Genomic DNA, 14546 nt, shown 5'->3' on the forward strand with positions numbered 1-14546 from the left:
AGAATTTTATAAGAAATTCTCCGCTCAGCTAGCTCCCCTCCTATTAGCAACATTTACAGAAGCTAGAGACAATCAAATTCTACCTCAAACTTTTCACCAAGCATTAATCACCATCTTTTCTAAACAAAATAATGACTTATTACAATATGCATCATACAGACCAATTTCACTTCTGAATAATGACGTCAAGATACTCTCAAAAATCATAGCTAGTTCGGTATTATCACAAGATCAAACTGGATTTATCAAGGGTCGACACTTATCTTCCAACGCCTGTTTAATGTAATATACTCACCAACAAAGTCAAACTCCCAAGAAATACTATTATCATTGGATGCAGAAAAAGCATTTGACATGATTGAATGGAAATACCTTTTCACTACATTAGAGAAATTTGGGTTTGGCCCAAACATTTGTGCATGGATCAAACTACTGTATATCAATCCAGAAGCTTCAGTTTGTATTAACATTTTTTCAGACTACTTTAAACTAGAACGTGGTACCATACAAGGATGCCCCTTGTCACCACTGCTATTTGCAATCGTCATTGAACCACTGGCGGTTCACTATCGAAATGCTGATCAGATAAAGGGGATTATCAGAGAAGGACTAGAACAGAAAATTTCTCTATATGCAGATGATATGGTACTGTATATATATCAGACCCACAAAATTCTGTGCCTGCAGTCTTAACAGCACTTACAGAATTACAAAAGATCTCTGGTCTCAGAATTAATCTGAATAAAAGTGTACTCTTTCCAGTGAATTCTCAAGCATATGATATTAGATTAGACAACCTACCTTTTATCACAAGTAAACACAAAGCTCTTTATCAACAAAATTTTGCGGTCTGCATGGAAAAAATTAAGCAAGACTTGCATAGATGGTCAATCCTTCATCTCACTCTAGCTGGAAGAATTAATTTTGTTAAGATGAATATTCTTCCTAAGCTTCTTTTTTTATTTCAAAACATTACAATATACATCAATAAATATTTTTTTAAACAATTAGATTCAACAATAATCTCATTTATTTGGAACTCAAAACATCCACATATCCAAAGAGCAACCCTACAAAGACCTAAGGCAGAAGGTGGCATGGCTCTACCCAATTTTCAGTTTTATTACTGGGCAGCAAACATACAAGCTATAAAAACCTGGACACAAATAGATGAACATACACAGGCCTGGTCTGCAATACAAGTAAAATCCTGCAGTACTTCTTAATATTCACTGCTTAGTGCCCCAATAAATGCAAGTTACCGGCAATATACCGATAACCCAATTGTGCTCCACTCACTGAGAATATGGAATCAATGTAGAAAGCATTTTAAGACGGAGAAGCTTCTATCTGTGGCACCTCTGCAAGAGAACCACCTCTTTCAACCTTCGCAAACATATGCAGTTTTTAATATATGGAAAAAATTTGGGATTAACTTGCTTAGAGATCTTTATATAGACAACATCTTAGCATCCTATGAACAATTACATTCCAAATTTAACTTCCCAGCTACATACAGTAATCCCTCCTCGATCGCGGGGGTTGCGTTCCAGACCCCCCCGCGATAGGTGAAAATCCATGAAGTAGAAACCATATGTTTGTATGGTTATTTTTATATATTTTAAGCCCTTATAAACTCTCCCACACTGTTTATAAATATTCCCCGCAGAGTTATACAGCATAATCCCTTTGTATTCACTTAGATATTAGGTAAGATTAATTGAAATTATGTATATAAACACACTGTTTATATACAGTAAAACCTAAATATTATTTTAAAGATATTGAGTGTCTCCAATACAACATGTTACAGCCATTACGATAGACATGCCACCAGCAATAAATACGTACAATGCAACAAAAATAGTTTACAGTAAATGTGTGTGTACAGTGACACTAAACGTACGTACATGTACTAAGTACTGTAAGTAGAAAATTAATTATGGTTACTCACCAACAATGACACGATGACTTGTCCGATAACAATGAGTTTTATTTTACTGCACAACAATGGAGAGCGTTACAGCCCTTAAAGGAGCCACTTAAGGCGATTGTGTAGCACTGCCGTTGTTCTTCTTCTGGCAGTCTTCAATCCAAATCCCTAAAGCAGATTCCATCCAGACTACTGCCTTATTACATCCACTTACAACTTGTTTTGCACCCTGGTTAAAAGGACACTGCGGCCGTAGATCTTATATTCCTTTCCTACTTTTTAAATAAAAAGAATCGTAGCCTTCAACAAATCCAAAGCGTTTACCTTTTCGCAATCGTTAACATCTTCCGTTTGCGCTTGGGCACGGCCCCTGAAGCAGTAGCAGATCGTTTTGGAGCCATAATGAAGGGCTTGACTATGCACAAAGATAAACACAAAAGAGCACAACTCTTTACACAGCGAAACACGTTGATGCTGAATGAGCGAGACGAGACTTCCTGGTTAACACTGCATTCAGCAAGCAGGAACTTAACTGCGTGCTCTGATTGGTTAGCTTCTCAGTCAGGAGGACTTAACTGCGTGCTCTGATTGGTTAGCTTCTCAGTCATCCGCCAATAGCGTCCCTTGTATGAAATCAACTGGGCAAACCAACTGAGGAAGCATGTACAGGAAGTAAAAAGACACATTGTCCGCAGAACCCGCTGAAGCAGCAAAATCCAGCGTTATATATTTAGTTATGCTTTCATATAAAATCCGCGATAGAGCGAAACCGCGAAAGTCAAAGCGCGATATAGTGAGGGATTACTGTATTTCTTTCACTATCTTAAAATTAGGAACTTTGTTAAACAGAACCTGCACGATTTTCCTCATCTTGTACTAGGGCTGTGCGATATGACCAAAATCTTATATTCCGATATTTCATTTCATATCCCGATATCACGATATAGTACATTTTCTTTGTATTCAGTGAATAGTTTATACAATCACCATTCCTTTTTTTCATTTAAATTAAAAAAAATCAAAAATGAGAAGTACTCAACTTGTAATTATTTCTGTTCTTTTATTTAGAACATTTGAACAAATGTTTGACTTAGAATGTAAACATAAAATGTTAATGTATCAAATATAAAACACTTTTCAAAAACAAATTACTAAAGGCCCAATATAAAATACTGCTATATAAAATGCCTGACATAAACAAAATGTGAACTGTAGCAGCAATAACTCTCACAACATATATTAAATATAAAAGGATCAAAGCACTAACAACTAAACTATATAAGGCCAATAAACCCTTTAAACAAAATAAATACAAGTCTAACATTAACTGTCAAAACCAAATGTAAACATTGTACTTCAAACTGTAGCAGCAATAAGGCTTACGACAAAAATATATTAAATATATAATATTAAATATAATATTTTTTAGGCTACATTCTAGTAAAATGTTAATTTGCACATCGTACTGTGGCAAATCTCCGTTAATGAGTTACAGCTGATCGCCCCGTGAGTGGGACTGGACGGCGCTAACGTGTTGATGCCGTCCAGCCCCAAGCACGGGGCGATCCGCGGTAACTCGTTAACAGAGATTTGCCGTGTTGATGCAGTTGTGGCGTAAACATAATTTTAATAAGATTAACGCTGACAGCAAACGCTGCAGGGAAAATTATGCCTTAAGCAAATTGTTTTGGTAGCAATTAATCTTCCAAGCTTTTAACATGCTCGTTTAAAATGTACCTTTACAATTGTAATATCCTACGTGGCCTGCCTCTCAGTTGTAAACTCTCTGCATGCTCTCTCACGTGCTTTTTGCGGAGGTGGTAGAAGAGGTTTGTCGTGTTGGAGTTTGTGGTAGCGATCGGTTTGCAGCATAATTTGCACAGTAACGTTTTCTGGTCCGTGTCAGACTCTTCAAATCCAAACCATCTCCATACTACAGAAGTAGCCCCTCATTTAGGAACAAGGTCCTTCTGTGTGGAGCTACCTGGTGTTGCCTCGTCTTCATCAGCCATGCTAGTGTGTCTGCATCCACATGGTGGCCATCAAAACAATGAAAAAAATATTGCCGTAAACAGTTTATTTTGCGACACCACGAAACAAACGATAGCGTAATGTGCAGCGATAGACGTTTTCATATTGTCATCCGATATATATCGTTATATCGAACAGCCCTATCTTGTACCCTCATCCATGCTGGAAAAAATATTGCTCAATTTCAAGGACTTAAGACACCATCTCTGCAATATATAAAATTATTTTACAGTCCCTCCCTTTCAAAGATCCAAGAGGACACTGGGAAAAAGATCTCTTAATCAATATATCAGAAAAGGAGTGGAAAATAGCAATGCAGAGAATTCACTCGAGCTCCATATGCACAAAGCATACAATTATTCAACTCAAAATTATATATCGAGCACATCTGTCTCGCCTAAAACTCTCCAAAATGTTTCCAGGGCAGGATCCAACCTGCAAACGCTGCAATCAAGTCCTAGCCTCACTGGGTCACATGTTTTGGGCCTGCACCAAATTATCATCATTCTGGACCAAAATTTTTAATTACCTTTCAGACAGCCTTGGTGTCACAATCCCTCCTAATCCATTAACAGCTGTGTTTGGTGTTCTTTCAGATGGGTTTAAAGTGGAGAAGGACAAACTGTGATTGCATTCACTACACTTTTGGCATACAGACTTATTTTGCTAAACTGGAAGAATCCTAACTCTCCTCTTTTAAGTCAGTGGGAAACTGATGTGTTATAATGTTTGAAATTGTAAAAAATCAAATACTCAGAGGATCTGTACAGATTATTTTCAAAACCTGGCAGGATCTAATCAATAATATTTTATTTTCAAACACTGAATTCAAGCCACAATACACTGTGAAGACAGTGAAGCAAGCACCACGATATGGGGATGTTTCTCATACTATGGTGTCGGGCCTATTTATCGCATACCAGGGATCATGGATCAGTTTGAATACCTCAAAATACTTGAAGAGGTCATGCTGCCTTATGTCAAGGAGGAAATGACCTTGAAATGAGTGTTTCAACAAGACAATGACCCCAGTAAACAAGCAATATCTTAGTTTCAGACCAACAAGATTAACGTTATGGAGTGGCCAGCCCAATCCCCGGACCTTAATCCAATTGAAAATTTTGGGGTCACATCAAAAATGCTGTTTGTGAGGCAAAACCACAAAATGCAGAAGAATTGTGGAATGTAATCCAATCATCCTGGGACGGAATACCTGTTCACAGGTGCCAGAAGTTGGTCGACTCCATGCAGCACAGATGTGCAGCAGTTCTCAGAAACAGTGGATATACACATAAATATTAGTTCAGCGATTCAAAGGAAAGCAAAATCTTGAAACATTTTTCAGTTTACACAGTGAATGTCTGAGTTTGTAAAGAAGAATGAAGACACTGCTATTTTTTTGAATAGCCTAATATTTCCTTTTCTTCACTTTCTGTAAAGGAATAACACAACTTTTATACATTTTTCTTCATATTTTGATTTGGAAAAGTATGTGCAGTCTTCCCAATGCATTCGTGTACATGGAATTAAAAGCTATTATGAAGATTTTGAGCTTTAATCACTTTTTTAAACACACTGCTATTATTCTAAACTAGGGCTTGGCAAGTTAATGCATTATTATCGCCGACAATTATTTTATCATACATTAACGCAGTTTTTGTTATTCTTTTGAAAGCCTCAGTCTCGCTAACAAATCGATAGAGATCACTGATCTTGCTGTTACAGTTTTTTCAATACGCTTTTGCTAGAAGGAAAGTTAGCTTTGTTGATTTCATGTTGATTCCCTGCGTATGCATGAGTAGCGAACAGCAAACAGCTTCTGAAATGGCATGTGGAGAGATACCAAAGTGAATGCTCAAGGCAAAATAATCCATGGATGACATTTTTCGTATTATCGCTGAATCGGACTCTGATTTTGATGCAAGTGATCTGGAGATGTAGATCGAAAATGAAAGTGAGGTACCAGCATTAGCCGATCATGGTGCTGAACAAGTTTGTGTAGCTAATGCACCTATGGCAACGTTCGCCTGGGAGGACAGACACTTACGATGACAGGAGGTACAAACCATATTGCGTCTCACTGCAACTGTCACCCCCGCGCACCTGTCTCACAAAGGATGCCAGCACACCGTGCAATCCTGCTGGACGTCGAACCACACAGCCGCCATTGCCACAACCTGCAAACAGGCACCGACAGCAGGCAGCAACAGAAGTTTTATGTTGATTCATGTGTGAAACCATTGCTTTGTGCCCTTTTCAGAAAACTGAGTTTTTTGGAAAAAATACTAGCCCTCACAGAGTTGCTACTAAACATAGACTGTTTATGCTGCTCCCTGATAAAAGAAAATGTTTCTGCTGGTATATGTTCAGATAAATAAGAAAACAGATTTAGAAATGTTAACTTACTGTTGCTCGGAAGGTGCCCTTTATAATGTTGTGATCACGGCTCTGGACTCTGAGGGTTAACTTGTTTTTCTATAACAAACAAGATAAAACGTTAATGCCCTGGCAGTGGCAAATAGCTTTGGTTTTATATTGGATTAGACTACATTAATGTTTAAGTTGAGATTTACAAGAAATATTTTAACTGCTACTATGTAAAGGAAATGCTGCTGTTAAAAAGCACCTTATTTGTTTAAAGTGTTTGCAAACCAAATACATGCAATACACTACTTTTGAGTTCATTATTGAATTTTGCACATAACAATGTGATTGTTGTGACTGTTTAAATGTACAAATTACATTTCTATTTTTAGTTATATATGTTGTCACACATGTACAATTAGGAGGAAGCTGAGTGGATCAAGTGGAGGTAATTACCCACCAGGCCAGGGGGTGGCAGGGTGCACTAATCATACTTCAGTTATCTCTACAGGCCAGATACGGGAAAACCTACTCACTTCCAGTTCCAGCGCCAAGAATGACCTCACTTCCGGACACAGATGACGTCATTCCCGGTGCCGGCCTTTAAAGTCGCCATCATCTCACTATTCAGGCAGTTCAGTCTGGGAACGCAACAAAGCAACATTCCTTACTTTAAATACCCAATTGTAGTCAGGGTCAATATATGGGTGGCTGCCCCAAAACTTTTTTTGTGCGTTGAGAATGATTGTTTCACAATTTACTTGTATTTGTTCAATTATGCCTTGAACGTTTATTTATTCATTGGTTTATGCCCTGAACTTCTAGCCATTATGTTTAGTTACAAGGTACAGTTATGCTATTTTGTTGTTTCCTTAACAGGAATGCAAAATGTCATTTCACTATTGTTTGTTTTATTGTAGCTGTTTTCTTACAGAAAAAAAATAGTAAAAAGTCAAAAATCAAAATCAGAGAAAGAAAATGTTGAAAACCCAAAATCAGAAAAAAAAAAAAAACAATTTATGAAAAAGTAAAACGGATTTCACATGGCACTACACTATGCTTTCATGTTGTTGATGCCAAATTTTGACCCTACCATCTGAATGTCACAGCAGAAATCGAGACTCATCAGACCAGGGAAAGTTTTTCCAATCTTCTATTGTCTGATTTTAGTGAGCCCCTGTGAATTGCAGCCTCAGTTGCCTGTTCTCAGCTGACAGTAGTGGCACCCAATGTGGTCTCCTGCTGTTGTAGCCCATCTGCTTCAAGGTTCAACGTGTTGTGTGTTCACAGATGCACACTTCAGTTGTAACGAGTGGTTACTTGAATTACTATTACCTTTCTATCAGCTCGAACCAGTCTGGCCATTCTCCTCTGAGCTCTGGTATCAACAAGACATTTTCACCCAGAGAACTGTCGCCCAGTGGACATATTCCCTAGAGATGATTGTGCGTGAAAATAACCGAAGATTAGCAGTTTCTGAAATACTCAGACCAGCCCATATGACACCGACAGCCATGTTCAAAGTCACTTAAATAACCTTTCTTTCCCAGTCTTATGCTTGGTTTGAAATTCAACAGATCAGATTGACAATGTCTACATGCCTAAATGCATCGAGTTGCTGCCATGTGAATGGCTAATTAGATAATTGCATTAACAAGGATTTGAGAAGATGTACCTAATAAAGTTGCCAGTGAGTGTATAGTCAATGAAATATTGTCTTTTTTTTTAATCTATCAGGCAATAAGTTAAAAACAGAATTTAACATAATACAATAAATAAATGTAGTTTACATATTCTCCTTGTGTTCAAGTTGATCTTCTCTAGTTATACTAGTTTGCACCCACATTTTCAAAGACAGGCATGTTGAGTTATTATGTGAACTGGCCAAATCAGTATGTGCTATGGGGGAGAAATGTCCGCTCATTTTAGATAAGTTAGATAGGCTGAACTGCTGTGTAATCTTGGATTGGGGGAAAAAATATTTTACAAATGGATGTTAAGCTTATTTTGTCTCACTTTAGATAAAGTTGTAAAGACGATTTTTTGCAGGGACAGCCAAGATAAACAATAAGATTTCAAGTAAGCAAACCAAGAACAAACACCACAAAGTGTAAACTGTTCAATGATATTGATTTATGTTGGTAATAAATATACTGATTTGATCAATTATATTTTGTCTGTAAAATATATGTTTAAATTAGACAATATAAACTTAAAACCTCAATTCCGAAAAAGTTGGGACACTGTGTAAAATGTAAATAAAAACAGAATAGTATTTGCAAATCTCATAAACCCATATTTTATTCACAATATCATATGTTTAAACTGAGAAAATGTACCAATTTAAGAAACAAAATATTCATTCTGAATTTGATGGCAGCAGCAAGTCTTAAAAAAGTTGGGACAGGGTCATGTTTATCACTGTATAGCATCACCTCTTCTTTTAACAACAGTTCATAAATGTCTGGGAACTGAGGAGACAAATTGCTGGACTTTTGGGAGAGGAATGTTGTCCAATTTTTGTCTAATATAGGATTCTAGCTGCTCGACAGTCCTGTATTTTTTTGTCTTATTTTTTCATGATGTGCCAAATGTTTTCAATTATTGAAAAGCCTGGACTGCAGACAGGCCAGTTAAGAACCCAGACTCTTCTGCTACAAGGCTGTGCTGTAACAATAGATGCAGTTTAGCATTGTCTTGTTAAAAGGCCTTCAGAGAAAAAGACATCATCTGCATGGGAGCATATGTTGCTCTAAAACCTGTATATACACCTTTCAGCAGTGATGTTGCCTTTCTAAATGTGCAAGCTGCCAATTCCATAGGCACTATGGCACCCTTATACCATCTGAGATGCAGGCTTTTCAACTGAGCACTGGTAAAAAGTCGGATGGACCCTTTCCTCTTTAGTCCGGAGGACACAGCATCCATGTTTTCCAAAAAGAATTTCAAATTTTGATTTGTCTGACCACAGAATAGTGTCCACTTTGTCTCAGTACATTTTTGAGGTTTGATCCAAAGAAGCTGGGGGCATTTCTGGATTGTTAACATATGGCTTCTTCTTTGCATGACAGAGTTTTAACCTTCATTTGTGGATGGTATTGTGTTCACAGACAATGATTTCTTTAAGTGTTGCTGAGCCCGTGCAGTGATTTTGATGACAGAATCATGCCGGTTTTTAATGCAGTGCCACTTGGGGTCCCGAAGATCACAGTCATCCAATACTGATTTTCAGCTTTGTCTCATGCACACAGAGTTTTCTCCAGATTCTCTGAATCATTTTATTGTATAACTGTATTATGTACTGCAGATGATGAAATATTCAAATTCTTTGCATTTAGGTTACAGTTAGGTCCATAACTATTTGGACAGAGACAACTTTTTTCTAATTTTGGTCCTGTACATTACCACAATAAATTTTAAATGAAACAACTCAGATGCAATTGAAGTGCAGACTTTCAGCTTTAATTCAGTGGGTTGAACAAAAAGATTGCATAAAAATATGAGGCAACTAAAGCATTTTTTAACACAATCCCTTCATTTCAGGGGCTCAAAAGTAATTGGACAATTGACTCAAAGGCTATTTAATGGGCAGGTGTGGGCAAGTCCGTCATTATGTCATTATCAATTAAGCAGATAAAAGGCCTGGAGTCGATTTGAGGTGTGGTTCTTGCATGTGGAAGATTTTGCTGTGAACAGACAACATGCGGTCAAAGGAGCTCTCCATGCAGGTGAAAGAAGCCATCCTTAAGCTGCGAAAACAGAAAAAACCCATCCGAGAAATTGCTACAGTATTACGAGTGGCAAAATCTACAGTTTGATACATCCTGAGAAAGAAAGCAAGCACTGGTGAACTCAGCAACGCAAAAAGACCTGGACATCCATGGAAGACAACAGTGGTGGATGATCGCAGAATCAATTCCATGGTGAAGAGAAACCCCTTCACAACAGCCAACCAAGTGAACAACACTCCCCAGGGGGTAGACGTATCGATATCCAAGTCTATCATAAAGAGAAGACTGCATGAAAGTAAATACAGAGGGTGCACTGCAAGGTGCAAGCCACTCATAAGCCTCAAGAATAGAAAGGCTAGAATGGACTTTGCTAAAGAACATCTAAAAAAGCCAGCACAGTTCTGGAAAAACATTCTTTGGACAGATGAAACCTAGATCAACCTCTACCAGAATGATGGCAAGAAAACTATGGAGAAGGCGTGGAACAGTTCATTATCCAAAGTATACCACATCATCTGTAAAACACGGTGGAGGCAGTGTGATACCTTGGGCGTGCATGCCTGCCAGTGGCACTGGGACACTAGTGTTTATTGATGATGTGACAACAAGCAAAAGCTTCAAAGAGCGCGGAACAAAAAACGCATTACACAATTGACAAGGCAGCAAAAGAATATGAAGCGAATGACGCATGCAAGCATATTCATAAGTGCAGCTACTGCAGAAACAAAACACACGGTGGAAAAAGTCAATGTTCAGCTAAAGGAAGACCATGTAAAAAATGTGGTAAATTGAACCACTTTGCTAAAGTTTGCAGGACTGGGAAAGGTAAACCCGTGCATGCAGTGTGTGATGTCTCAGAGAAAGAGGAAGACGAGCTATTTATTGATGCAATAAGAAAGGAACAACCCTCTGAAGCTAAACAAGTCTTTGTAGATATATCAATAGGAAAGCAAGGTGTAAGACTTAAGTTTTAATTAAGTTCATAGACACGCTGCCACTAAATATTCGCAGGCAAATCCACAACTTAATACCGGGAATTCCTGTTAAACATCTTACATTCACGAGTACCGATTTGGGTAGTGAACACTTCGATGAATGAAACCTGTTATCTTTACAACGGTTGACAAACACGGAATGTAACTTGAACACAACACATCCTTCAAATACGAACCTGATTGAAAGAAATAATAATAATCAAATCCTTGAGTACAGCAACACTCAAAACAGTCACAAAACAATTACATTGACAATCATATTACGTTATTTTTAAAATGTTTCCTTTTCTTTTTCATAACTTCTTTAACACACTACTTCTCCGCTGTGAAGCGCGGGTATTTTGCTAGTCTAATAATATACTGTAGGTCCAATAATATAATCATTGAGCCATGGCCAGTTGACAATGAAGAAGAAGAAGAAAAAAAACAAACCTCTGGGGGTTCCTTAGCCAATTTTAAGGCAAACTCAAGTGAGCAATTAGACACCATCACTGCTCTGAAGACTTGTACTAACTGGCCATTAAGGCTATCAAATTAGCTAAAGATTAGAAATACTCGAATGTAGCACAAGTTTCTACCAAGTGTGTTTTTTTATATTTCTTATTGACATGATTATTATACAATTATTTAAAATGAGCAGGTAAAAACTGCAACCCTCAAACAAATGCAACACTTAAAAACACAGCCCTTCACAAAAACAAGATTGTCAGTTGGCTCCAAGTGATGAGATCAAAGAGAAAGCACCTCTTATATAGAAAATTGTGCACAACCAAAGAATAGACAAGGTGTAAAAGAACCCAATGCCAGTTGAGTATTGAGGGAGGGGGGCAGCAGGTGATCAATAAATAAGGGTATTGTTTTGTCTTGTTAGGATCCTTAGTGACCTAGGCACAATGATACCTGATAGTACTGTGAGTAAAAACTACATATGAGATGGCCCATGCTAATGAGGTGCTATAGCACTATTTCAGAAAGAAAAACATCAGAAGTAATGTGTGGAAGTGGCAAAACACCCATTATGGAGTTAGCTCAGATATACATTTGTGTGTACTTTGAGAGTGCATTACCTCACAGATTAGATGTGAGTTGTAATTGTTTAACTTAGAGATGCTTTTTAACACCATGCCCTACGCTGTCTTGAAAAAGGAATAGAAGCTTTGCATTTATTCTCTAATTTTTCATCAGCAGATATTCATCTGAGAAGCTATCCATTTTCTTTTTTTTTTTTTTTAAAAAAGTTTTATTAAATATATTGCAATCCATACAAATCAAATTTTTACAAAAAGTAAAATTGAGTTAACAGGGGTGCGGAAATCCAACGCCTGACTCGTCCGACACGGGTAAATTGACCGTCGGAAAAGCGTGTTTTCTGGTTTCAGTTGTCCGCGGACAAGTGCAATTTTTCTGGAGAAAAAAAGAATTAAATGTGCAGTGCAGGGTACATTTTTACCACTACTTTCAAATTTTAAACATTTGGGTACGTACTTCATGCGGAAAGTTTACTTAGGCATGTTCTTAATGTCTCAAATTGGTATTCAATTGTTTACAAAATAATGGCTGATTTTTCAAAGGGGAAGCACTCTTGTGGTCTTACATAAGTATTTTACCCTACTATTTACACGCTTGGAGATGCAGTCATTTTTTTCATGCCGACATCACAATGTAATTTGATGATTTTTCATTATAATCGATAACATTTATATATTATTAATAAAATTTATTTTTTCTACATAAAAATGCAGCCATTTCACCTACAATGTAATTGTTTTCGCCACATAAAGCTTGTTAGGCATTTGATCTTTTCTGAAATTTGCGATTTCACGTAGGTTGTAATATATTGAGGAGTTAAGAAATTTATTGCGTGACATCAATTTTGATGAGCTGTCTATAGATCGTTTTTGATTAGAGAATTTTTCATATAAAACAAGTTGGTTTCGCGCTGTCCTTGTCTATTCTTTGGTTAAAATTTAATCTTAAAATGAATGTTTAATTTACTAGATTTTCTCAAACCCCGTCATAAATTAATGTAGCACATTAAATGCTTTATATTAAGTGTTCCCCGACCCAGTTGTTAATCTCTGCTCGCTTCTTAAACTGACTTTCTCTTGCAGTGAAAGGCGCCGGCAGCAATCGCCGCACATTGACTTCATGATATTCCTGCTCAATGAACATTCAGAATACTAACATAAATACTTGATATCTTTTTCACGATGAAATGCATTAAAGCATGTATTAGACATGGGTGGCAGGGGGCACGGTGACGTGGCTGTAGTGCTGCTCCCTTGCATTAAGGGGTTCTCAGGTCTACGTTTAGTGTAGAGAAGTTTATGGTGGGTGTGATGAGGCTCCAAAAAACTGGATATTTGAATGGGTATCGCACAGGTTTAACTGAAATATTGCGTAAATGTTGGGTTCGTGATCTGGAGGTGGGAGATACGAATGCAGAATTCAGTGAATGTTTTTCTGAGCAGGCTTTCTTTATTGCATGTTTGCTGTGTCTATCGCACGTACTAAACCCCCAGTTCCTAGCCTTTGTCTTTCTCTATATAACCAATCACCACACGATAAACGTCTTTGTGAAATTAAAACTAGTTATGAACCTAGACCTCAGTTTTCAGAACTTTAAAAGTTATTTTGTACATGTTATACATGTTTAATTATGCCATCCATTCAGAGGTCTAAGCTTAGAACTAGTTTTAATTTCACAAAGACATTTATCGTGTGGTGATTGGTTATGTGCAGAAAGAAAAAGGATAGGAACTGGGGGTTTAGTACGTCAGATAGAGACATGAGTCTAAAAGTAAGAAAAAAGTTGGTTCAGTTGAAAAAGCGTTTTCTAAAGCTGAATGCTCGAAGTTGAGCGTTATGCTAGGGTGTTCAATACTGCTTCTTTAGAAGAGTTTGATCCATGACCAGCTGTGGAATTCTGGCTGTCACCTGGCAACAGGCACTTCACTCATAAAAAACCTGAAAAGTCATCAGCATCCACTTCTGCAGGACCATCAGTCCAGGAACCATGCAGTTCAGCTCAAGCAGAAATGAACAGCATTCAGCCCATGCTGTCTGAGATGGTAAAGATTCTTGGGGGAGAAGATGTTCCAAGACAAAAGCTGAAGAACATGCCAGAAAATGAATCAGGACAGTGTTCTGTTATGTAACTGTAATATATGAAAAAAGAACTAGTGTAGCTATAATGAAGGCAATGTTTATTAGCCAGTTAAAATAAGGGAATCTTTTATATAATGTTCTAGAGCAAGGTGGCAAAATACTACTCACTGAAAGAACTTTTTTCAGTTTTAAAATGGAAGGCAGTTTTGGTATCAATAAAAGAGATCACAAAAAATAAACTATTTTTCACTTTTGTTATTTGCTTATGGGCAAGTGAATTTAACTGGCGGACAAGTGGATTTTCTAAGTTTACTTGTCCGTGTACAAGTAGAAACAAATTTGATTTCCACACCCCTGAGATCAATGCAAAAAAAGGATTTTTAG

General features: G+C 37.4%; 1 protein-coding gene across 3 annotated transcripts in view; it reads right to left on the reverse strand.

Moving 5' to 3' along the window:
* The window catches only part of zranb3 (zinc finger, RAN-binding domain containing 3), a 356241-nt gene that overhangs the window by 329272 nt on the left and 12423 nt on the right, over positions 1–14546 (reverse strand). Inside the window, exon 1 of one of the 3 annotated variants that reach the window (XM_039757316.1) lies at positions 6371–6403. The exons of the other annotated variants lie outside the window; for them this stretch is intronic. The gene's annotated coding sequence lies outside the window, so the exon portion shown is untranslated. Of the gene's footprint in view, positions 1–6370; positions 6404–14546 lie in introns of those variants that run through there. 3 annotated transcript variants of the gene reach the window in all.

Source organism: Polypterus senegalus, chromosome 6 (assembly GCF_016835505.1).
Source record: "Polypterus senegalus isolate Bchr_013 chromosome 6, ASM1683550v1, whole genome shotgun sequence".
Taxonomy (NCBI): Eukaryota; Metazoa; Chordata; class Cladistia; order Polypteriformes; family Polypteridae; genus Polypterus; species Polypterus senegalus.